A 27,803-nucleotide genomic window follows, 5' to 3' on the forward strand; every position below is an offset into this window, starting at 1 on the left:
AAGATAAAATTTGATTGACAAATTTTAGATGAAAATAAATTAATTATTGTATTTTTATTTTTAATATATATTAAATTTTAATATATTATATTATTTTCCCTCCCCATTTAAAATTTCTCATAAATCTGAGCAATACTTCTAACCATACTGGATATTCATTCCGACCTATCAAAAGTACCTTGTGCAACATAGATTTTATCCCAGGCTCAGTTTTGTTTTATAACATGTTGGTCATAATTCTTATGTTGTGCAACATAGATCTTATCCAGGCTCAGTTTTGTTTTATAACATGTTAGTCATACTTCTTACGTCACGCAGCATGGCATGGCAGGGCAAGCCGTTCAATAAATCGTAGTTTAAGTAGGCAAGAGCTAACCAGCGATACATTGGGTATTAAATGCCCCTATGCAGGCTGGCCCATCTATGTATGTCAGCAACCCATACTTGACCTCATGTTATACATACCATCTACGCATAGGGATTTTCCGGCGACTACACCGTACCGGCTGCAGCATGGTTCACTGCTCAGACTTCCCGCTCTCCGATGTAGTTAATGACATGTACCCACATGTATTTAATGTCAAATTCTGTGTGGAGGAGTTCAAACTCCAGAGTTGGGCGCGCAAATTTCATATCAAATTGCACAGATGGGCGCGCACATTTTTGAATTGAAAGTTCAAACCTTCCACGATTCATCCGGACTACTTATTCACAGGGCATGTTGTGTTAAACAATAAGTTCTGCAAAGGCTCTCCACGACATTAGCAATTTGGAAGAAATCCGCGCCTCGGCAATCAAATCTGCTCTCATGACTACAAGTATGATTCTGGGAAGCTCAAGTTATCAACAAATTTGAAAGCCTGGGGTCAAATTCCAGAAGCCCAATTTCAGTTTTGATTCATTTTTTCTCATTTCTGCAGCAACCACAATGGACAATGCGAATGCTCATATAACAAATGACACGGGCTCTTCAACCACATCATATGACTTGGGAACAAGGGAGCTAAATCCCGTGAAGCTCTGGACCCCGGGCTGGTCTATGAATCGCACCATTTTCTGTTCCTCTACTATTTTGGTTACAATCAAACCCATATCGGCAGCATAAGTGGGAACAAATCCTTTGTCTATCCCCGGGATTCGAAACCGGAACTCATCAGCAACCTCAACTATCCATCCGTTGCCATATCCAAATTGAACGGTACCAGGTCTGTAGTTCAAACATTGATGAATGTGGGTCCCGTTGATTCAATATACACAGCCACCATGATGCCCCCTCCAGGGGTGGATGTGGAAGTATCTCCTGAAAAATTGGTGTTCTCAGCATTTCAGAAAAGTATTAGCATCAATGTCCAATTGAAGGCCACAGCTACTCCCTCTATGGAGATCTCTTTGATTGGCAGCCTGAGTTTCTCTGATGGCACTCGTTCTCTCGTTACACCTCTCGTTGTGAATCTCGTTTCTGTTTAATGATCTCCATTCAATGCAGAGGTACTTCTAATAAAATTCCATAGAGATCCGTTGCAGGCTTTATGGTCATGCTCTGAGCTCAAGGATCTTCATATATATGCGGTGTTGATGATATTCACATACATGTTCCAAAGTCGACGAGCTTAAATGTAATTACCAATAATCTCCCAACAAATTCCCAACTCCAAAACGAAACTGCAGGCAAGTGGAAATGTCACAGGGGAAACTTCAAAATATTTCGTGTGATTATGATTAATCCAATATTGAGCTGTCAATAGCAGCAACAATCTGTTTATAATAAAGTTTCATGGCATTATTGTATCTGAGAGAAGTTCAAAAATAGCAGCAATGCCATGTTTCATTATATTGTTGTATGGAGAGAAGTTCAAAAACAGCAGCGATGCCATGTTTCATTGTATTGTTGTATGGAGAGAAGTTCAAAAACAGCAGCCATGCTATTATTGTATTGAGAGAAGGTATGGAAATAATTATGCATTTTACAATTGAGGGAGAAGTTCAAAAATATTAAAATTGAGAGAATTATGTATTTTACAATTGACTGGAAGTTCCAAAAAATAACATCAATGCCATGATATTATTTAATTGAGAAAAGCTATTGAATTTTCTTTTGCAGTGAAGTTCAAAAAATGGCAGCAATGCTATAAAATCTTTTAATTCAGAAAAGTTAAAGAATTATGCATTTTACAAATGAGTGAAAAGTTCAAAAAATTAGTGACAATGCCATGATATCATTTAATTTAAAAACACTATAGAAAGACTTGTGCAGTTTACAGATGAGTAAGAAATTAAAAAATAGCCATAAAGCCATGATATTATTGACTTGAGAGAATGTACAAAAAGAATGATTTATTTTACAATTGAGTATTACTAGACATTTGGTAATTAGTTATATTTAACCGTATTTGTTATAATTAATTAATATTATTGGTTATAATTAATTCAATTAAAATTTTAAAAGTTATATATAATAAAATAATAAATAATAAATTTATAATAAATTAATAGATTTAATATAATGGGTTATTTCAAGTGGTTGGGCTCAATGGTTATTATCTTCCTAACGGTTTGAAACTCCACTATTGACATAATGAATTATGATGGGTTGATTAATATTGTTGTAATGACTTCATGCCTTTGAATATTGTTGTATTGGCTTAGAGATTTGTGATGGTTTGAACCTTTAATATTTGGTGCCTTAGAAGCAACCAACAAGGGAATAACAAAAATAGTAAATTGATTTTTTAACATTATTGGAATAGTGGAATTAATTTGTTGAGATTGTGCTCTATTACATTTTGGGACTATTTATATGTGTTTCGATCCATCAATGGGATCAAGAGCATCCATTTCAATTTTTGTTTTGAGTTAAATTGGTACCATATATTCCACTTATATCTTGATAGCAAAAAAATCTAATGCAGTTGTCTTGATCCATAAATTCTATATTTATTTATTTTTGTGAGAGTAGGAGGCTACTTAATGGTGTGAATACATTGTACTAAAGGGTGGGAGATACATTGTGCATTTTTAAATGTTTGATGTGTTCTCCACTCTCTATGTAAATGCATAATGTGTCTCCCTTCCCTAATCCTCACAGAAGAGTAATTGTAAGTGATAATGCATATGTTTGCGTTTTGTGCATGTATATGCTTGATCATGGATGTCTCTTCTTTAGAAAGGGAGTGGAGCATGAGCATTGTTGAAAGTTCATGTAAGTACCATTTTTGTCACCTTTATATCACAATTTGGCAAAAAAAAGAAATAGTTCAAAGATATAGAATGATAAATTAAATGGGTAGAGTTTTGAACTATGAAAGCTCAAAATGGGATATGGACAAAGATCAATGGATCGTTGTCAATTTGGGTATTGTACCAACGTGGATGTGGATAGAATACTGCACCAAGTTGGATAAAAAGGCAAAGAGCATAATATGATTGAGTCTCTCAGATTTAATATCATTGAATATGTCAAGAGAAACTATAATGAAGGAATTATGGAACAAGTTAAGGAGCTTGTACTAGCCTAAGTCCATGATAAACAAATCATTCACATTGAAAACATTGTATAACCTAAGGATGAAGGATCGAGACTCAATGATAGAGCATTTAAACTCCTTCAATATTGTGGCAAGTTAGATAGTATTTGTTGATATCCATCTTTTATATGAAGATAAGTGTATCCAATTGTTACTTTCTTTACTAAAATTGTGGGATAGTTTGGTTGTTGCCATAGGTAGTAATGAAAATGTTGAATTTGTAAATATGGTTGGTTTACATAATGTATATTTGGCCACTTGATGTACTTGTGTTGATTATTGTGACGAATATTTTAAATGAGTCAAAAGAAAATTTATTTTGAGTTGAAGTCCCATTGCGACTTTTAAAAGAAGAAAATTTGAATTTTTTAAATTGCAATTTTTGGCTCCAAAAGTTGTCAAGTTAGCGCAGGGAAAAGGACACACCCATTCGACCCAGGGGATCACTATATAAAGGCATCTCGACTTCATTTCTCCACCACAAATTTGTACTTCCTCAAAAATACATTTTATGGGCATCTCAACAACGATTAAGAAGGAAAAAAAAACAAGTCAAATTAGCTCTCTTTCTCTCTCTCACAAGCTCGCACGTGTGGATATATTCTCTCTCTTATAGTTCATAGTTTTCTTGGAAAAATTTGTTGCAAGGGGCCGAAATTCTGGTCAGTTGTAAGGGCTGAAATTCTAGGGTAACTAAAAATGGTAGGAGGGCTGAAATTATGGGTTAGATCAAGTAGAGAAAAATTCTAGATCAGATTGAGAGGCTTGACTTGGATGGATTGACCAGGTTTGACCATAGGTCTAGGTGTGTCTCTTGTTGAGAAAAATAATTTGTCTATTAAAACAATCTATTGGGTTTTTCCCCTTGGTGGATTTTCCTAAGGTAAATCTTGTCTTTGCTTTGTGCATTGTGATCTCTACTATTCTACTATTCTTGTATTGTTGAATTTTTGAAGTATAATGGTTGAATGATATATTGGAATAATTTAAAAGAAGATCAACATCAAAAGTAATTATCATTATTTCAGAAATATTGTGCAAGTCTATATTGCACTTAGAAAATCAACATGATATCAGAGCTTTGGTGAAGGAAGGAACACAAATACCACCCTTGAAAAAACCATAATATGAGATCACTCTTATTGAAGTCCTTATTGTTGATTTGTATCCATGGCTTCCTCTATGAAATCTAAGAAAAATATGGAAGGAGGCTCAAAATTCAAAGCTTGGAAACTTAGAAGTGATCATATTCTTGCAAAGAACAAGATTTTGGATCAAATCTAGAACCAAAATTCTAAGTCTTTTGGTGCTTCATTTTTTTTATCAATGAGGGATTTTCTCTTCTAAATCGCCATCATCTATTTCTTCCAAAGTAGGATCAAGGGTCTCTTAAGCTCTAGCTTTGGGTTTAGAGAAGAAATTTCAACATATATATAAAACTCCTAACTTATTTCTTGATTGTTTCAAAGGGCATGTAATCCCTCAGATGCTCCTCTTGAATCTTCGACTATCCCTTCATTTTCCCTCCATTGTTTCTTTGCTATTTTAATTCCTTCAATTGAGCTCACCTTTTTCTCCTTGAGAAAAACAATTGTAGGCTTCTTAGATTTGATTATTTCCCTAATTGTAGCTACCTTACCACTGTTGCCTAACCCTCTACAATTCTAGGAGAACAAAAATTATTATTTCTTTAATTTTTGACATGGTCTCCTTTGGGAGGTGCATTGTTTCTAGGAGTTTTTGTGGTTTTGTTAGCTATTGCTATACCGTTTTCTATTGTCAATTGTGAATGCATAATGAATGTTTGTTTGTTTTTTTTTTTCTCTAAAAGTCTTTTGATGCTTCATTTTTTGTCAATGAGGGATTTTCTCTTCTGAATCCCATTCATGTATTTCTTCCACAACATGATCAAGGGTCTCTTGAGCTCTAGCTTTGGGTTTAGAGAAGAAATTTCAACATCTATATAGATTTCTACTTCGTCCACACCCACCTGAGATACTTTATCTTTGCCATAGCCTTAAATACCTCTTCTCCATTGTTCAAAATCATCTCTTGTTTAGTTTTTCCATCTACTCTTGTGAAGGGATTCTTGCTTCTTCCTACTTTGAATGGATTTCCTCTAGAATTTGGACTATGGTTGCCCCCTAAAAAAAAATATCAAAATATCTAGAGAACTAATATTTTGAGATTCAAGGGATGTATTCAACTCTATTTGAGATGGAATTTCAAATATGTTTAAACTTTATTGGTTCCTTTTGTCTAGTTCTTCGTTCATGAGGTTGCTCTATACAAGATGAAGAACCCTTGGAGAAATTCTAACCCTAGGGATTTTTTATGGCAAATGGATTTGTGTTTTTTTTCAAAATAGACTAGAATTGAGCCTCTGTATTGACATTGGACAACCAACCACAAATTCTACAACAAATAACTCAATTTTATAGTAATTCCCTCCACGACCTCGCCCTCTAGATTTTCCTCCTTGGTATTCTTTCTCTGTCCACTAGACTGATCACAATACGATAATCTTCTCTTCACTTTCCTTGTACATTGTCTCGAACCTTTGTACGCTTTCTTTTTTACTAAAGGCACCATATACCACCAATATAGGTCCATCTCAACCAATATAGATTCATCTCAACCACATATCTATCAAACGTTGAGAGGGATCAAATCTCAAGGTGCAAACCTTTTCAAGTTTCACACTCTAAAAGAGATTTTATCCCTCTCGACACTTGCTAGATCTGTGGTTGAGATCCAAAATCTTGTTCTTTGCAAGAATATGATCACTTCTAAGTTTCCAAGCTTTGAATTTTGAGCCTCCTTCCATCTTTTTCTTAGATTTCATAGAGGAAGCCATGGATACAAATCAACAATAAGGACTTCAATAAGAGTGATCTCATATTATGGTTTTTTCAAGGGTGGTATTTGTGTTCCTTCCTTCACCAAAGCTCTGATATCATGTCGATTTTCTAAGTGCAATATAGACTTGCACAATATTTCTGAAATAATGATAATTACTTTTGATGTTGATCTTCTTTTAAATTATTCCAATATATCATTCAACCACTATACTTAAAAAATTCAACAATACAAGAATAGTAGAATAGTAGAGATCACAATGCACAAAGCAAAGACAAGATTTACCTTAGGAAAATCCACCAAGGGGAAAAACCCAATAGATTGTTTTAATAGACAAATTATTTTTCTCAACAAGAGACACACCTAGACCTATGGTCAAACCTGGTCAATCCATCCAAGTCAAGCCTCTCAATCTGATCTAGAATTTTTCTCTACTTGATCTAACCCATAATTTCAGCCCTCCTGCCATTGTTAGTTACCCTAGAATTTCAGCCCTTACAACTGCCCAGAATTTCGGCCCCTTGCAACAAATTTTTCCAAGAAAACTATGAACTATAAGAGAGAGAATATATCCACACGTGCGAGCTTGTGAGAGAGAGAAAGAGAGCTAATTTGACTTGTTTTTTTTTCCTTCTTAATCGTTGTTGAGATGCCCATAAAATGTATTCTTGAGGAAGTACAAATTTGTGGTGGAGAAATGAAGTCGAGATGCCTTTATAGAGTGATCCCCTGGGTCGAATGGGTGTGTCCTTTTCCCTGCGCTGACTTGACAACTTTTGGAGCCAAAAATTGCAATTTAAAAAATTCAAATTTTCTTCTTTTAAAAGTCGCAATGGGACTTCAACTCAAAATAAATTTTCTTTTGACTCATTTAAAATATTCATCACAATAATCAATACAAGTACATCAAGTGGCCAAATATACATTATGTAAACCAACCATATTTACAAATTCAACATTTTCATTACTACCTATGGCAACAACCAAACTATCCCACGATTTTAGTAAAGAAAGTAACAATTGGATACACTTATCTTCATATAAAAGATGGATATCAACAAATACTATCTAACTTGCCACAATATTGAAGGAATTTAAATGCTCTATCATTGAGTCTCGATCCTTCATCCTTAGGTTATACAATGTTTTCAATGTGAATGATTTGTTTATCATGGACTTAGGCTAGTACAAGCTCCTTAACTTGTTCCATAATTCCTTCATTATAGTTTCTCTTGACATATTCAATGATATTAAATCTGAGAGACTCAATCATATTATGCTCTTTGCCTTTTTATCCAACTTGGTGCAGTATTCTATCCACATCCACGTTGGTACAATACCCAAATTGACAACGATCCATTGATCTTTGTCCATATCCCATTTTGAGCTTTCATAGTTCAAAACTCTACCCATTTAATTTATCATTCTATATCTTTGAACTATTTCTTTTTTTTGCCAAATTGTGATATAAAGGTGACAAAAATGGTACTTACATGAACTTTCAACAATGCTCATCCTCCACTCCCTTTCTAAAGAAGAGACATCCATGATCAAGCATATACATGCACAAAACACAAACATATGCATTATCACTTACAATTACTCTTCTGTGAGGATTAGGGAAGGGAGACACATTATGCATTTACATAGAGAGTGGAGAACACATCAAACATTTAAAAATGCACAATGTATCTCCCACCCTTTAGTACAATGTATTCACACCATTAAGTAGCCTCCTACTCTCACAAAAATAAATAAATATAGAATTTATGGATCAAGACAACTGCATTAGATTTTTTTGCTATCAAGATATAAGTGGAATATATTGTACCAATTTAACTCAAAACAAAAATTGAAATGGATGCTCTTGATCCCATTGGTGGATCAAAACACATATAAATAGTCCCAAAATGTAATAGAGCACAATCTCAACAAATTAATTCCACTATTCCAATAATGTTAAAAAATCAATTTACTATTTTTGTTATTCCCTTGTTGATTGCTTCTAAGGCACCAAACATTAAAGGTTCCAACCATCACAAATCTCTAAGCCAATACAACAATATTCAAAGGCATGAAGTCATTACAACAATATTAATCAACCCATCATAATTCATTATGTCAATAGTGGAGTTTCAAACCGTTAGGAAGATAATAACCATTGAACCCAACCACTTGAAATAACCCATTATATTAAATCTATTAATTTATTATAGATTTATTATTTATTATTTTATTGTATATAACTTTTAAAATTTTAATTGAATTAATTATAACCAATAATATTAATTAATTATAACAAATACGGTTAAATATAACTAATTACCAAATGTCTAGTAATACTCAATTGTAAAATAAATCATTCTTTTTGTACATTCTCTCAAGTCAATAATATCATGGCTTTATGGCTATTTTTTAATTTCTTACTCATCTGTAAACTGCACAAGTCTTTCTATAGTGTTTTTAAATTAAATGATATCATGGCATTGTCACTAATTTTTTGAACTTTTCACTCATTTGTAAAATGCATAATTCTTTAACTTTTCTGAATTAAAAGATTTTATAGCATTGCTGCCATTTTTTGAACTTCACTGCAAAAGAAAATTCAATAGCTTTTCTCAATTAAATAATATCATGGCATTGATGTTATTTTTTGGAACTTCCAGTCAATTGTAAAATACATAATTCTCTCAATTTTAATATTTTTGAACTTCTCCCTCAATTGTAAAATGCATAATTATTTCCATACCTTCTCTCAATACAATAATAGCATGGCTGTTGTTTTTGAACTTCTCTCCATACAACAATACAATGAAACATGGCATCGCTGCTGTTTTTGAACTTCTCTCCATACAACAATATAATGAAACATGGCATTGCTGCTATTTTTGAACTTCTCTCAGATACAATAATGCCATGAAACTTTATTATAAACAGATTGTTGCTGCTATTGACAGTTCAATATTGGATTAATCATAATCACACGAAATATTTTGAAGTTTCCCCTATGACATTTCCACTTGCCTGCAGTTTCGTTTTGGAGTTGGGAATTTGTTGGGAGATTATTGGTAATTACATTTAAGCTCGTCGACTTTGGAACATGTATGTGAATATCATCAACACCGCATATATATGAAGATCCTTGAGCTCAGAGCATGACCATAAAGCCTGCAACGGATCTCTATGGAATTTTATTAGAAGTACCTCTGCATTGAATGGAGATCATTAAACAGAAATGAGATTCACAAAGAGAGGTGTAACGAGAGAACGATTGCCATCAGAGAAACTCAGGCTGCCAAACAAAGAGATCTCCACAGAGGGAGTAGTTGTGACCTTCAATTGGACATTGATGCTAATACTTTTCTGAAATGCTGAGAACACAAATTTTTCAGGAGATACTTCCACATCCACCCCTGGAGGGGGCATCACGGTGGCTGTGTATATTGAATCAACGGGACCCACATTCATCAATGTTCTAACTACAGACCTGGTACCGTTCAATTTGGATATGGCAACGGATGGATAGTTGAGGTTGCTGATGAGTTCCGGTTTCGAATCCCGGGGATAGACAAAGGATTTGTTCCCACTTATGCTGCCAATCTGGGTTTGATTGTAACCAAAATAGTAGAGGAACAGAAAATGGTCCTTTGAATCGCTTTCATAGACCAGCCCGGGGTCCATAGCTTCACGGGATTTAGCTCCCCTGTTCCCAAGTCAAATGTTGTGGTTGAAGAGCCCGTGTCATTTGTTATATGAGCATTCGCATTGTCCATTGTGGTTGCTGCAGAAATGAGAAAAAATGAATCAAAACTGAAATTGGGGTTCTGGAATTTGACCCCAGGCTTTCAAATTTGTTGATAACTTGAGCTTCCCAGAGTCATAATTGTAGTCATGAGAGCAGATTTGATTGCCAAGGTGCGGATTTCTTCCAAATTGCTAATGTCGTGGAGAGCCTTTGCAGAACTTATCGTTTAACAAAACATGCCCTGCGAATAAGTAGTTCGGATGAATCGTGGAAGGTTTGAACTTTCAATTCAAAAATGTGCGCGCCCATATGTGCAATTTGATATGAAATTTGCACGCCCGACTATGGAGTTTGAACTCCTCCACACAGAATTTGACATTAAATACATGTGGGTACATGTCATTAACTACATCGGAGAGCGGGAAGTCTGAGCAGTGAACCATGCTGCAGCCGGTGCGGTGTAGTCGCCGGAAAATCCCTATGCGTAGATGGTATGTATAACATGAGGTCAAGTATGGGTTGCTGACATACATAGATGGGCCAGCCTGCATAGGGGTATTTAATACCCAATGTATGGTTGGTTAGCTCTTGCCGTCTAAGTAGGTCACAATTTTGTTTTTCAAATTTTAATTTGGTTTTGAAAATTTTGGGAGTTTCTTTTTTAATTTAAATTATTTTGAAATTTTGAAATCTTTAGAGTTCTTTTTATGAGATTAAATTTGTTTTCATTATAAAAAAATATTTTAATATTATTATAATTAAAATTTCTCAAAAAACAATCTAAAATTATTCTATAACAAATTCTAACTTAGTTAGACAACACCCATTCAATAAAATCGAAGTTAAAAAAAAACTATTTTAATACTCCCGCCATCAAAATTCTTTCAATTTTTTTTACCAAATTCATTTTGAAATTATTGTAAATTCTAACTTCGTTAGACAACGCCGTTCAATAAAACCACAAAAAATAGTACATCCAATAGATATTCTAACATATTCCTATAAGCAATTAATTCAGTGGACAAGAATATCTATTTGTCGTGGAAACCTTAAGTTTCTTTTTTCCAATTTCAAATTACTATCAGAGATGCGTTACTGTGAAATGAATACTACCAATAGCGGCTCATGATTACCTGGAAATATCTTCTTTTTTGTTTCAGAACGAAAAAAAGCGGTATAGTTATATTATGTTTATCCAAGACGGAAATATATAGAGTGTGATGCAAAAAAGGAGAAGAGATGTTCTCAGATGTCCAGAAGAAAAAGATATTTGTATTTTATGAGGAAAAATATAGCACTATGGACAAATCTCCATATAGAAGCCCAAAAATACATTCCCATGAGCCACCAATATGCATGTGGAAACAAAATAAAAAGAGAATTGATGGGTAGCAAAATTCATACCAGATTTGACTTCATGAAATTAGAGAATTATGTATCAGGCATGAAAAAATCTTGGATCTGATAGGAGATATTGTCCACTGCACGCTCCATAATCCTCGTGGCGATGATAGCCCCTGCTTTGACAAAGCATCAACTGTCTGAATTTTTTCCCTGACAATGTGGGAGATTGAGTAGTCCTTCCTGTTGTGCCACAAATCTCAAGCCTGTTCAGCCAGCCAAAGAGGTGAATATTTTTTATGCTAGTTTTGGACAGAACATGGTCAATGGTGACTTTGGAATCTCCAAAATTATGAAGGTTTTTGAGGCCAAGGAAATCATAGAAGGAAATGAGACCGGCCAGAGCCATAATTGTTGCCTCGCTGTTGGTTCTAGGTCCACCGTTCCAATGTAATTCAAAAGCTTGACCTTCTTCAGGGATTATATAAACGCCACAGGCACATAAGTCATGCTGAGCAGCACCAGCAATGAAAGCACAAGGATATTTATAGCCATCGACGGGCTGCTATTTCGTTCCATGTTTGACTTTGGGATGTCGATGCCGATCAAGCACTTCATTTAAAATAAGAATAGATTCGTAGACAAACTTGAAAGATTCCTTTTTGGAGTAAAAAATCCCCCAGTTGAGCCATTTCCAAATGGACCGGATAGTAATCAGAGGGATCGGCCTCCACTTGGAACACATATTACTCCATAAATTGAAAGCCCCGTGAATGGAAGGAGCGATGACATTGGCGAATCCATAGTGTGCAGATAAGTGATGCCAAATCAACAGGGACTGAGGACACTGAAGGAAAATATGACAATTATTTTCAGTGTTCGATCTACAGAGGGGGCATATAGCAGGCCCACACCATTTGCGCTTCTGGAGATTCTCCCAAGTGAGGTTCCGGTTATGAAAAACCAGCCAGACGAAAATGATGATTTTTAGAGGACAACCAGATTTCCAGAATGTGGGTGGAAAGATATAGTGTGATGGATCAACTTCAGTTTGTAAAATCTGTAGGTAAATATGCCTTGCAAAAACTAACGAAGTGCCACCGAGACCATTCCAAGTGATACAGTCCTTGTCCATCGAACGAAATAGGCCACGCAACTGCAGGGAGAGAGTGATACCATTCCATTGGGATTCAAGAACACCGGACAGTTGCAAATCCGAGGCAGATTTCCAGATTGGGATGGCACCGTCCCACTTTTTAATTACGCTGGCCCAAAAGAAATATCCTCTGCTATGTAAATATCTCAGAAGTTGAGGGGAGATATGAATCATTTCGCCCGCTCCAGCAAAGTCATCAATGCCAATAATAATGTTGGAACCTATATGAAATTTCCAAATTAATTTTTTTTTGAAAAAAGCCTCCAATTTTTTAAAGCCCCTCCATATGTATGAGCCATTTGCGGGCCCAATGGATCGTTGCCTGATCCAATAAGTTATGTCACGGTCTTCCATATACTTAGCCTTGAAAGTTTTACTCCATATGGACTCCCCCATCACCGCATTCCACATTGTTTTACAAAGAAGCGCTCTTCTAAAAGAGTGTAAATCCAATATGCCCCAGCCTCCCATGTTTTTTGGCCGAGTAAGCTTCGAGAGCTTGCTGAGATGAAATTTAATCTTCTCTCTCTGTCCAGTCCATATGAAGTTTGCAATCATTCTGTTTAAATCATTTATAATAGAAGGAGGAATATAGAATAGCAAAGCCCAATAAACCATGGTTTGAACCAGCACGGATCGGGTGAGGATGGTGCGCCTACCAATAGATAAGCATCTGGATTCCCATGTTGATATTTTGTAGTAGAAACGGTCCAAAATCCACGTCCAGTCAGCCACTTAGTAGTTCACAGGTTTAAGATAAAAACCAATATATTTGAAACCCTACTTAATAGGAATAGCTTTGATATGAAAGAGATCTGTAATAAAGGTGATTGTATCACCACTTACATCAGTGACATGAAAGGAATATTTTAAGTCATTTATAAACATGCCAGTGGCTCTTTGAAAACGCTCCAAGATTTCAAAGATACATAACCATGTATTCTTGCACAAGATGGCCGATAGAAGGATATCATCGACAAAAAGTGAGTGAGACATGAAATTAAACTTGCTAATGAGAAAAGGCTTAAATTTCCCCTGTTGTATAGTAATCTTAATGTGTAAGCTCAGAGATTCCACGACAAGGATGAAGATAAGTGGAGATAGAGAGCAACCTTCACGTAAACCCCTAGTCGCCTTGAAAAATGGAGTGGGGAGACCGTTTATGAGGATTGCAAAATTTACATCCACCACACAGGCCATGATCCATTGAGTGCATCTGACGTCAAGGCCAATCCTAGACAGAAGGAATTGAATAAAGCCCCAACTCACACAATCGTATGCCTTTTTTAAGTCGATCTTCAAAAGAGCTGCATCAATATTCCTGCAGTGCATTGAATGTAAGCATTCTTGGGTGAGAGCCACCGCTTCTAAGATATTTCTGTCTTTAAGAAAACCGTGTTGCTCTGTGGATAGATGAAGAGATAGAGTGTTCCTGATACGGAGAGCTATAGTCTTGGATATAATTTTGTATAATACATTGCATAATGAGATGGGCCAATAGTCAGAAAATGTTGATGAGAGCTTTTTCTTAGGAATAAGGGCGATATATGTAGAGGAGATCTTCTGACTAATGATGCCCTGAGTTCTTGAATCCTCGACCATCTTGAGGATATCTTCCTTGAATATTTCAAAAAAGTGGATGAAGAAGCTAATGGTCCACCCATCTGGCCCTGAGCACTTGTCTTTCTACAATGATTTCATTGTTGCCAATAATTCTTCTTCTGTAACCTCAGCGAAAAGAGCATTGTTAAGTTCCCCATCAAACATGGTGGGGTATGGGTCTATCCCCCATAGAATATCCTCAAAATCGCGGACAGAATCCTCCTTGTATGCCTTCTTGAAATGTTTCACAGCCTCTTTTGAGATATCATCCTGTGTGGAGAGAGAATTTCCCTGCTCGTCCCTGATATCCCAAATAGCATTAGTCACCCTTCTCTTATTAGCATATCTATGAAAGAACTTGGTGTTCTGGTCACCCTCTCTGAGCCAAATTGTGTGAATTTTGAGCCTCCACGAGGCTTCTTCTTCTTTTAAAATCTTTTGTTTTCTTTTTTCCAAGACCCAAATTCGATTTCTGATGCAAGTCGGCATGCAAGGATTCTTAAGTAGAGAAGATAAGCGTTCTAATTCCATGCATATGTTTTTTAGCTCCTTTTTATTGGAAGCCGTTTTCTCTTTTTTCCATTTTTTGACCTCCATTCGAAGGGATTGCAAATGATCAATGAACTGCCGAGGAGAGTCATTGACCAGCATGGGAGATTGCTTCCAAGAATCATTTATAAATTTGTTGAAATTTTCATCAGAAAGCCAAGTACGATTGAACTTGAAGGGATATCCATATCTGCGTCCAGCATTTTTCCATTGAAAGGAAATGGGCCGATGGTCGGAAATGAAGGATGGGATGATGTTCATAGAGGGAGGCCCATATTTTCCGATCAGTCGCTCATGGAAAATAAATCTGTCTATTCTTTTCGCCAGGTAGGAGCTATTCGATCTTCCGTTGTCCCAGGTTGGTCCCTGTTTAATGGGCAAGACATCAATGAAATCATTTTGGAAAATAGATTCCCTATAAATAGAATATTCGCCAATTGGTCATTTTTACTTTTGGTAGATCTAAATTTATAATAAATTTATCTTAATTTTTAATAATATTATTTATATTTATATAAATTTTATAAGTACATATATAAATATTTTATTTTTAATTTTAATAATATACTACATACTTTTTTAAACGTTGTAATTTTTTATTAATTTAATTATGTCAATAGAAATGTTTATTTTGGAATAGAGTTCTTACAATATAATTTAATTATCAATAATTATCTCAGTGGATGATAAAAATTTAACTTCCATGGAATATTCTAAAATATTATTAATAGTATACACATATCAAATAGGGGTATTCATTTCCAAATTAGTTTTACTATTTTTATTCTTTTAATTGAATTCATTAATTAAAACAAATGTAATATAAAATGTGTTATAATATCTTGGACATGTGGTACTGGTAAGCCATGGTATTGTAACAAAGTCTATTTGTAGATTAAAAATCTTCATGGTCAAGAATAGTGTTACATGTTTAGTAAAAGTGTATATATGTTTAATCTATATATTAATTTTTTTATCATTAATATTAATAGTAATTAGTTTAAATAAAAATATACTTTAATTAATTTTATGATTTTGTTTTTTTAATCTTAGTAATTTGAAATGTATGATGAAGTAATTGTTTTGATGCTTATTATGGATTAGTTCCTATTGGCATTTATGAACCATTCAACATGTATAAATGCACTAGTTGAACTTGATAAAACACAACATTTTTCTTTGATGTGTTTTATAATTTTATATATATATATATATATATATATATATATATATATATATATATAAACTTGTTTTTATACATTTCTTTTTTCAAAAATTTTTCCATGGTACTTATTTTATTGACTTATTAAGTCAATAAACAGTAAGCTCGGAATGCTTCATATCCATCACCACCATCGCCATCATTATCATTAATTAAATTTAAAAATAAAATTTTAAATATAATAATTATGAATATAAATCATTACCTTATTTATATGATCAGATAAACCATAATTTATATTTTTATTTATATTTTTATATTTCACATCTTTTTATTTAGAATTTTTTTTTAAATAAATGTTTGGTTAATTAAATTTATTATTATATATTTTAAAATATTAAATATAAATATGAACAATTATTGTTTAAATTTATTTTAATGTAATATGTATATTATGTTGAAATGGGCTTTCATTTATACTATTATTTATATTTTATACATTTATACTATTATTTATATTTTATATATTTGATGAATGATTTTTATTTTTTATTATATATTTTGTTAATTAAATTTATTAAATTTTTATATTTTTTTTATCATATAGAAATATTGGTTATAAATATAAAGCATTATTATTTAAATTCGTTTTAGTCTGATATGTATTTTATAATTTTTTTAAAGAAAAAATTATTAATAATTTTATCAATAAAATCAAAATTGCTTTATAATAATTGAATTGAATCAATTTATTACTGTTTATATTTTATATTTATTCGAATCACTACCACCACCATCACCACCATTTATTTTTAATTATACCGTAACATCTCTTTTATATTGAACTTAGCTCTAAATGTTTAGACTCATTTACTAATACTACCATATTTTTGCCACACTTTATAATGAAATGTAGAGCATGTCTTGATAGAATAATTTAAGTATAATTTACTTCCTACATTAATAACAAAAATAAAAACAAACTACTTAATAAATGAATAATAAAGATAAAAACAGAAATTAATTAATTGAATGTTAATTAAAAAATAAGTAAGATAACAGATTAATTATCAAATTTACAAATAAAATAATTTAATTATTTTATAAATTTAATTTATATATATATTAATGAATTATAAATTAAATTTACAAATAAAATAAAAATGATATATTTATAATTATATAAAAAATCGATTTAGAAATCAATAAACACTAAGACCTCAATTTTGTACAATGTGAATTGATATACAACATATATACATGTCTATATACCACTTGAGCATGTTTTCCACATTATAGAACGATTTCCCAAATATTTAAATCGTAATGTATACCCACCACTGCTATATTCACATGTAATATAAATCGATGATAATGCAATAATTTTCATAACAGTCTATGCTCTAAACATAATTTTGAGAAAACCAATTTAGGGAAAAAATCAATAAGTCCAACTATTCTTCCGCCTCAAACTAAAAGTAAAGTTACTCACATGCTTAAAATGGTATTATAAGCATTATAAGCATTTATATGTTTAAAATGGTGTTTTCAATATTATAATAATGAGTTCAATTGCATTCCAACTTTATTTAAATTAGGTTTTCAACTATATGCTTTCTCCCAAGTGATTCTGTTTTCAACTATATAAACAAATGTTTCTTAAAAAACAAAAAAAAAAAGTAAATTATCATCCAGAAGTGTTATAGAGAATCATAAGTATGGCTTATAAGTTACAATTTCCTCCATAGTCACATATACATCCACTTTTCCATGTTTCTTCCTTAAAGAACATAATCAATGACAATATCTAAATCCAAATTATTTTACACTAGATTAATGAAGAAGGGAAAATTGTATCTGAATGAGAAACATGATAAATTGTTGAACATCTAATCAAATAGAAGAACCTAATAGTTGAAGAAGAAGCCTGGGAAGATGACTTTGTTCGTGCAAATGCTTATAGTTAGTCAAGTGTTGAGAAAAACACTTATTTAAAGTGGAGGGTCATGCTAAGCTCTACAGAAGCCCTATGTTTACAATAAAACCCATTATTAAGCCTTATATATTGATTTATTATATTTGTATAGTTATGTTGTTATCTTAACTAGAACCTTTCATTGTACCATTTTCATCCTATATATACACTAAGAAGGCCTAGCATTAGGATAATCAATTCTTATCTTATACATTGCACTCATTATAAAAGGATTTTTCCCCCTCAAATTGGATTTTAATTATTGGTTTCTTATGATTTTTAAGGTGCAATATTCATAACAATGAATCTTGTCCATTTTGCAGCATCTAGATGTTGGATCATATGTTGACCTTGAATTATTCTTAATATAACTTCTCTTGGAAGTTATTCAATTTTAACAATTTCATTTAACGATATTTTAATCCAATCATTAGTGTTGTCCTTTATGGGAGGGACAATTATGTCCCACTTCACTCTTAATGAAAAGATTTCATCTTTGATTTCCTTAGAATATGAGCACAATTGATTAACTGTTTTATGTTGTCACTATTATCATTAAAGAATATAACTAACCATTTCTTGATTTCCTCTTATGTGAAATTAGTAATGCTGTCAAAATCATTGACCTAGGTTTTTTTAATGACACTCAAAAATTCCTCTAATTTGTTGTAGCAACATAATGTATAATACCAACGGACACACATTAGATGCGAGGTTGAAGACATACTGTTCAGCTCAAATGCGCAAGATCTTACCTAATGCTGAACTCTTTTCTTAGTACTTGTAGCCAACTACACCAACCAGGACTTTGCATACACTTGTTTATTCAAGCAACACTTATCCACCAAGTCAGGACTGATATAAATGTGGTTAGATCCAGGGTCAATTAAAATAGAAACAACTTCATCACAAATCTTACCTTCTATCTCGATAATAAAATCCTTATGATCAACCTACCTATTATCTAATGATCGAAAAATATGAGGAATACTCTCTCCAACATCCCCAACTATTTGTGCTTCCTGAGGACTATAGATCTATGTTTGGCCATCGTGATGTTGTGGACAATCTCTCTTGTGATTATCCTTTCCACAAAGCCAACACTACAAAGGATTCTTTCCATCACCCTTATTCTGCTCCTCAGACTAAAATCCCCGTCCTGTGTCAACTACATTGAATTTTTTTTATGGCATTGTATTCTCCTTGTTGTCTGTATCCTGAGGTTTTTTTCTCTTCTTAAACCACTTTCCTTTATTCTTATCATTACCCTTCCAATATTTCTTAAACTCATTCTTGCTCTTCGATTTCTCATATCAATGCTTCAACTTGCTGGCGACTTCTCCAATAATCTAGGCTCGTCCAACTCAATCTTGTCATTGAATGATACTAATAAACCTCTGGTGAATCTCAGAATATTTGCTTTCTCCTCCTGAAGGTAAGGCACATATCTCAACAGCTAAAATAAATTTCTAGTATACTCCTCATCAGTCATAGATCCCATCTTAAAATCGTTGAAATCCTTTGCCCTATCAACATAATATCTTTCACATAAATACATCTTCCAAAAAATTATCTCAAACTCACTCCAAGACAACTCCTCTTGTCAAATTCCTTTGAAATTCTTTACATATTCCCACCAAATTTCTTTGTTCCTTTATGGCTAAAAGAAACTATCCTAGCTTTCATGTTTTCTGAATAATTATGCAATCTGAAAAACTTACTCATCCCAACCAACTAAGCTTTTACATCTTGTGACTTATTCATTTCTCCATCAAATGTACGAGGCTTTTATTTCTTGAACACCTATCGCAAGTACTGCTTCTCACTCCTCCTATATGGATGGTGGTGATGATGATGATGATGTCTCTCTGAACTAAAATTAGAATAGAACACGCGGCCATTACCCCTCCTATCATGTGTATCCAATAAACTACCATATTTTACTATGTCATCTTTGTCAATCATCTATACCGATTGATACCTACTTCCATATGCCTCATTGGTCCTTTTCTCCTCACCATGACTGATCCTAAGTGGTCCTTTTCTTTACAAATTTGATAGACTCTAAAGAATCACTACATTGACCTCTATTTTCTTTTCTTATGCTCTGGAAATTATTTCATTCAACTAAATGATCTTTTCATTATCTCCCTTACAAATTCTTATCTCTACTTTCAAACTTCTCAATGTATCTACTATGTCAAGTGAGTACTCATCACCATGTTGTTCATCTGATCTTTAGGGAGAATCATATGAACTATAGTCCACTATTTTTCTATTCATCTTGATCTTCTTCTTCTTGCAAACATACCATGTCAGATAAACAAATATAAGCATAATCAAATGTACCTTAGTGAAGTTTAAGGGAGGCTATCTCATATACAAAAGCAATCCTGATTAGCATAACATATGTACATATAATGGAATAAACATATCTATCATCTCAAAATAAACATCCAGATGAAAAAAGACCACAAAAACGAACATCATAATGTCTGCATAATAAATAAATAGACAACTGACATGCACGCATGAAAAACACATTCCACCCATCTAGTCCAAGTGCTTGAACTTGGTAGCTCTTATACCAATATGTAACCACCCCTCACACACTTGCCCAATTTCACCGGCCTTCCAGGGTAAACATGAGATGAAGAGTTACTATGACATGACCCACCCTCAAAGTTCCATTTATTAAAATGGGGTTGACTACTGAAGACAAACTACCATCTCACAACACCCCTAAGGGCTACAAGACACTCAGGGGCCAAAGAACCATCCCAAGTGACCAAACCCTGAGTTGGGGATCCTTTTCACACAACTTAACCAACAACTGCATGCATGAAAAGGCCTCCATGTAGTTGAAGGTCGCCAATTGCACTCACAATCCTTCCGAAGTATGGTTGTGACCCAAATTGTCTAATTTAGAGGGTGCGATCCCGAGATCAGAGCCACAATTCCAAATTAGTATCCAGACCATTACCGAGAACTTCCTGAGACTTCTTAGAATCATAAGTGACATAACAACAAGGGTACACATTCAAAATTAAAGGCATAGTTTGACCTATACTTCCTAGAACATAACAAACATTTGGTCAATCACATGGAAAACATCTAAGCTACAGGTCATGAACGCATATATGATCATAATAGTATGAGATTCATCTAAGAATCACCAAGAAGGTCATATATTGTCTTCACATAGCTGCAAAAAAAGTTATTAGTCCATACATTCATCAACCAATCAATAACTAAACCATTCATGTTAAGAACCATAGATGATACACATCATATAACCAACATATAACCATAAAATAACTAACATAAAAACCATGGAATCTCATCCATAATATCGCCAACATAATCAATACATAGATATTACATGAATCACAATAGAATAATAACTCTTGTTAACATACAAATATCCCAACCAAGTCATAGACTTCCATGTACCATTTGACCATATATTGGGTTCAACCAAACATCTCTTTTAGCTAATCACCACTATGCCATATTCCAACCATAAATATGGGATCTCATGGAATAAACTGAACAAAACCAAACCAGGGCTTCTAGAGGCCAAACCTTCTCAACCCTCAACTAGTGATTTCACCTCACGATCAGACATCACTAACAACAAGTAGATTAGTCTCTTCCCAAGTTTTCTAGGGATCCAGGAACTAGTAACTCAACCCACAACCTTCTACGGCTCTAGAGTGTTTTTCCAAATCGGCTCTAGGGACTAGTAACTCAACGCACCAAGGGCTTTGGAGTGTTTGTCCCAACCTAGGCTCCATGACTAGTAACCCAACCCAAGTTGTTCCAAGGCTTCTAGATCCTTTGTTCCAACCCACATCCATAAGGAATTACTAGCACCAACCAGAAAACAATCAAGTGAAAAAAACCCATAACACCATCGCTATCTAGGAAATGTTAAGGAAAGGAAAAAACCACAATTAATCTAGGCATATCTCCATGATAATGAAAATAAATAACCATAAAATCACATGCATATACCATTCATCCATAAATCAACAAGGAAATCATGCATGCAACCTGTTACTTGCAAAGAAATGCAACGGTAGTTGTTGATCCACTCGTTCCCTTATGCTTTCTAGCTTTCATTTGCCTTATTTCTCCAAATCCAATGTATGCCAAAGTGATCTAAGAATGCTCCAAGAATACTCTAAGTATGTGAAAGTATGATAGAGTGAGAGAATAGAAAAGAGCTCCAAGCTAAAACTGACAAAAGGTTGTGAACTGATGCTTAGAAGCCTTTCTATCATTGAGGCCTCTATTCTCTTCATTTTCCATCATTTTTCCTTCAATTTCCCTCCCATAAAAATATGTGACCTTTCATCTCCCTTTTCTCATATTTTCCTTTATTTTCACAAATAAATTCCAATTAATGCCCCTTTGATCTATTAAGGTACTCCTTATGTAAAGGTCATAGTTTTGTGGAAGAGACATTTGTGGGAACCTAAAGGTTCTAATGGTGATACATAGAACCTCTGTCAGAAGAGTACTAGAAGAGAGTAGTTGTTGAAGTCACACAAACCATATAAGGATGGATTTAAACATTTTAAGTTTTAACATTTTTCACCTATTTTTTATTCTTCTAGTCACAAAAATATAAGGTTGTACTTCAACATTTTATGTTTTGATATTTTCACCAAAAATTGGTGATATAATTCCAATATGGGGTGTTTTTCTCGAGATCTGGTGCACACTAGGGTGGTATTTTGCCCCTATGATCTCACAGATAACCTTTGTTTATGATGGCATGGCATATTTCCTTCTTGAATGTTCATGTGGCATGGGAAGCCCATGTTTGCTCGCATTTACTCTGACACAAACAAGTCTTTTCTTTGATCAAGATCATGGCGACGTTTGGTGAACGAGATTATATAGTTTTTTTTGGGGTTTATGTGTTTTACGTGGGGTGTTTTTGAGATCTATTTAGTCTCACAGGTTGTATTAGGTTGAACAAACAAAGGATAGTGCATTGGCCTCCTACAGTGACTATGGTTTTTGTAGGTGTCTTTGTTTTGCATGATGGAGACCCTAGTTTGTTCATTGGGTAGTTAGCTTTGGTTGGATCCTTAATCTAGTTAGTATGTCAAGAAAAATTCTCTACAATTGTAATTCGAGGCTCTCTTTGATCTCTCATGCCTTTGGGTTATTTTCTCTTTCACCTGTGGATTATTAATTTTAGATTTAAACTAGTTGGCTTCTTGTTGTTCTGTTTCGCCTCTTAGTTGTGTCTCATTTCATCTCTCTAGTCAATCTTCATGAGGGGTATTTAGGTGTTTTTATTGTTGATCTTTGTTTCCTCTTGATGGTCGTTTTTCATAGTGGGTGGATGTGGTTCGGGTGTTCCATCACACCATTCATCTCAGGAAGACTATTTTGGGGCCCTAGCTCTTTTTGGGTTGGGGGTTTCAGTCTCAGCTCTTTGGCTCTTTGTGGTTCAAGGTTGTGAGTGTGTATGTTGTTTTTATTGTCTAGTGGATTATTTCCTCTTGTTTTGGGATTGTGGGTGGTTCCCTAGTTGGGTATCTCGGTGTTGCTTTGCTTCGAAGTTTAGTTTGTGTTCTTGTGTGAAGGTTCAAGCAATGGATGGTGTTGTTGTTTCCTCTAGTTTTTTCTTGGTTGCATGGATGGATTTTCCACATCAAGGTTATAATTGTTCTCAAGTGGTGAAGATGGCTACTTATCGACCATCATCCTGATGTTATTCCCATTCTAAGGTGAAGGGTCGACTCCTCACTTAGCTTCTAGTGGTAACAAAAGTCACTCAAGTTGTTCTTCTATGTAATTAGTTCCTAAATATAGGTCTAGTTCTTAACCTCAGGCTAGTCATGAGGAAAAATGGATGTTGGCTATTTCTAAACTGGATCAGTATAATCAACTACGTGTGGAGTAACATTCAACTCTCCTTACTACTATAAGTCACCTCCAGAGAAATTAGTGGCAATTGTATGATCGTATAGTCGACTTATGACATGGACAACATCACATTCTAGAAAAGGTGGAAAGGTTGGAAGCTTGAATGGACCATATGGATGGTCATGTCCATTTTGAATTTGGTCCTCCCCTATCTCCGAGGTCAGGTGCCAACAACCCAACTCTAGTAAACTATGTTGAATAACCATGTACAAGGGAGTCTTTCTAGTTTTGCATGTCTTTTGGCATGCACAACCTATAAACATTTGGTTCTATGATGTATATATTTTGTTGTCTACGTATATGGATCTCTCCTTGTTGGCCAATAAATACAGTAGGGGTGAGGCTAGTTGCAATGAAACTCGTGTCAGACTTAAATAGAAAACCTAGATTTATAAATGTTACAAAAAGATACTGAGATAATTTTTGGTGAAATCCTAATTTTTCTTTTTTAAATTCAATTTTTGAATGCATAAATGGATTTCAACACTCTCAAAGGTATTTCATCCATTCCAATTTTACAAAATCAATAACTTAAATATATAATTCCAACTAATTCTTATATTTCAAATAAAATTAATTTGCTTTTTGTAATCTTGGCATGACTACATCTTCATCATGTCCAATATATCACCTCGATCGGGGTGGGGAATTGAACCAGTGACTTCACTTCAAGGAGTGCCTTAACAGAGCACCTGATCACCACCTATCCAAGACCTCGTGGACCAAATAAAATTAATTTAAAAATATACCTAAGTAAAAGATAAAATAATTATATAACTTAGCAGATTAAACTAAAATAGAAATCAATTTATAATTTTAAACTTGCTTATAAATGTAGCTATTTAAAAACATAAGTAAAAATTATAATTCACATATAAATTTAAAATAATAATAATAATAATAATATAGCAATTGAATAAATAATACTTTATTATTTATATTTTACTATCTTAAAATTTAAATTTGAGATAAATTAAAAAAATAAAAAATCAACCAAAAGGTGGACAACAATGAAGTTAATGTTGTAGTCCACCTCATTTTTCCTTCACCTAATTGGTACAATGGCTAGCAAAATTCAATTTCCTATTGAATATGCTATTGAAACCTTGACAGACTTATTTATTCTCCAAAGTCATCAATAGTAAATGCTCATGTGATTGTTCCTTGATGGGGGTGTTATCCACCACATCAATGGACATCGATCATCAAATGACCCAGAGCATGTGGATGATTATTTCAAAGTGTGCCTTCAACAATGTAACGTATAAGAAAGGTGGGTTAAAAATGACAATATATGGTTTGGCGGTACTCACTACTCCAAGTGCAAATTTGATCGGAGATTACAAGTATTATTTCTGGATTTTGTTCTATGCATCGACTATGGTTTGCTTAATCCTCAGAGGTTTTGCCTTAATTTATTTGACAAGATCAACCATGTGAGTGAAGGAAGTATGCTTGCAAGCCACTAATGGCTCCTCACAATACATCGAGAATGTTTTTCTTAAGACGTGTGCAACATTACACACCTGTCCTACCTTGGTCGTTCCTTGAAAATGTAATTGTCCTTCAATGGTGTGAGACGTCTCTTCTTCATGTGATTATAAACGGATTGGGTCATGCAAGGGGTGGCATTGGTACATAATATCCTACAATGATGTTTCTAATATTGTAAGGTCTATGGTTTTGTATTTTTCTCTCATGTTTTGCATGACCTATTCAGTAAGTCGATAATCATTCTTCCATTGTTTGTGGAGGGGAGGTCCTGAGGGAAAATATTACATCTATTTTCATAGGTTTCATAGTCATTGTTTTTCATTCAATTCTTGCACAATTCGGCCTCCAGGTTAGTTTCTGAACTAGTGGATGTGTTACCCTCATCGACACGTTAAGGTGCTTCATGGCCTTGATTTCCAAGGTATCTCTTTGAACTGTCCAATATAGGTGTGCGAGGTCTGCTACCCAGGTAATTTCTTCGTCTAGTTTTAATCGTTTCTCTTTCTTTGCTTCTCTAAAATTAATAAGGGGTTTACTATATTTCCTAAGATGCCAATTTGGGGAGTCTTTTATTTTATTCATGTTTATAGATGGTTTGTCGTTGATATGGTATAACACAGGCTACGTGATCAATTTTTTTAGTTTACCCTTCTCCTCATGAACATTGTGCCATCACATCACTATTTCTCTTTGCTTCCATTTCCTAGTTAACATTGACCGAACTCAAAGTGTTTTGGAAGTTGACACTGTGTTTAGTACTCACATCACTATGTTTATATCTCTTGGTTGTGTCATTTTCTACCACCTTTGAATTTTTGGTGAAAAGAGTCTTTGGAGGGCATGGGTTTTCTTCACCTTGGTGCATTTACTGTTTTGATGATGATATATCCCTTTGTCGAAATACCTCACATTTTCTCCTTGTGAATTTGGTTTTGCATCTCTTTCAAAACCCTAAAGGAAATATTGCAGTGAAGTTACATTATCCTTTTGGTGCACCTCTCTAACTGACTATGCCACCTCAATAGAGAATGGTAAGCCATAGTTGTTATAGACATATTTGGGCACTACAACCCCAATAACATATGTCCATAAACCAAGGGCTTCTAAACCCATAAAAGTGTTGTTTCATACCCTAAAGGAACAAGGTCAGCTGATTACATCATTTCCGAGAAGTTCTCCCTGAAAAACTACTCAGAACTAGTCAAAACTGGACCATACAGACTGCTCCATGCTGAGGGTGTGATGCATATCACCTATTACACACAGGGGGTGTGATGCATACTGAAAAGCCCTTCTGTAGGGTGCGATGAGCAAGAGAAGACAAATGGCAGAAGAAGTTTTCTAGGTGGAAACTTAAAGAATCTTCTAGAAACTGCTCATATGACACTTGCTTCTCTGAATCCACCCAAGGATGAGTAAGAGATCATAAAATCTCCAAGTGGAACCAAGAACTATCAGTGAAGTGACGCTAATCAAAATCCCAGAAGCTGACTCACTCTCCTGCAAACATCTATAAATGGATCGCTCATCCCAGAGATCCAAAGGCTAGAATTTTGTAATTTGTAAGGAAGTGTTGTTGGTTTCTCTTTGAAGACATTGTATTGTTGGGTGATCTTGCATTGTATGAGGTGAAGAGGGATTTCATGCTGGGAGGATGATGCTGGATTAGAAAGCTTGGTTTTAATCCTCTCTTCTACTACTTCTATCAATAAAGCTATTTGAGTTTTCCTCCATATGCTTGTATATCTCTGAATCTTGTATTTGTATATGAATTTATATGGTTAATGTACATCTGATCCTAAATTGTTTATGGTTATAGATCTCTATGATTTGATGGTATTTTGCTGCTTTGACTCTATAGGTGTTCTTTGAAGTGGGACAAGTGAGAAAGGAATGGCGAAAGATCTATCAAGGGAGAGAGGAAACGAGCAAGGAGACTAGCGAAAGACTAAGGTTGGTACTCTCTGCTTCTCTCTCAACTATCTCTCATAAAGAAAAACACAAGTAACTTTGTTTGTTTCTAAGATAGCTACTCGTCTTAGTGAGACTAGCAGCTCTGAATGGACACTAGTTTTCCCGATAACAAAATGGCGACTCCATTGGGGAGCGAATAGTTTGTTTGTTTTGTTACTATTGTTGGCTTTATAAACCACAGATGAAGCCTGAAGTTAAGCCAGCTAGCCTTTGAACTGCTTTTTCTATGCAACTACAAAGCAGATCAATGCTGCTTTAGTCAATCTCCAGGTTGGTTTATGAACTAAACATCTAACTTGCAAACATCCTAAGTGCCCTGGTGGTAGCTCAAATAACCTCATTAGATCAGCCCCTATACTTTGTGTTTACTGACTATCATTAGCTCAGCCTAAATCCTTGAACTTAGCTTCAAAATATGAGTGAAAACCAAGATCAGTCTCGTCCCTAGACCATCGCATTGTCTCTCATTGGAA

The sequence above is a fragment of the Pinus tabuliformis genome, chromosome 8, assembly GCF_031772625.1.
Source record: "Pinus tabuliformis cultivar Carrire ecotype Pingquan chromosome 8, CPIR1, whole genome shotgun sequence".
NCBI lineage: Eukaryota > Viridiplantae > Streptophyta > Pinopsida > Pinales > Pinaceae > Pinus > Pinus tabuliformis.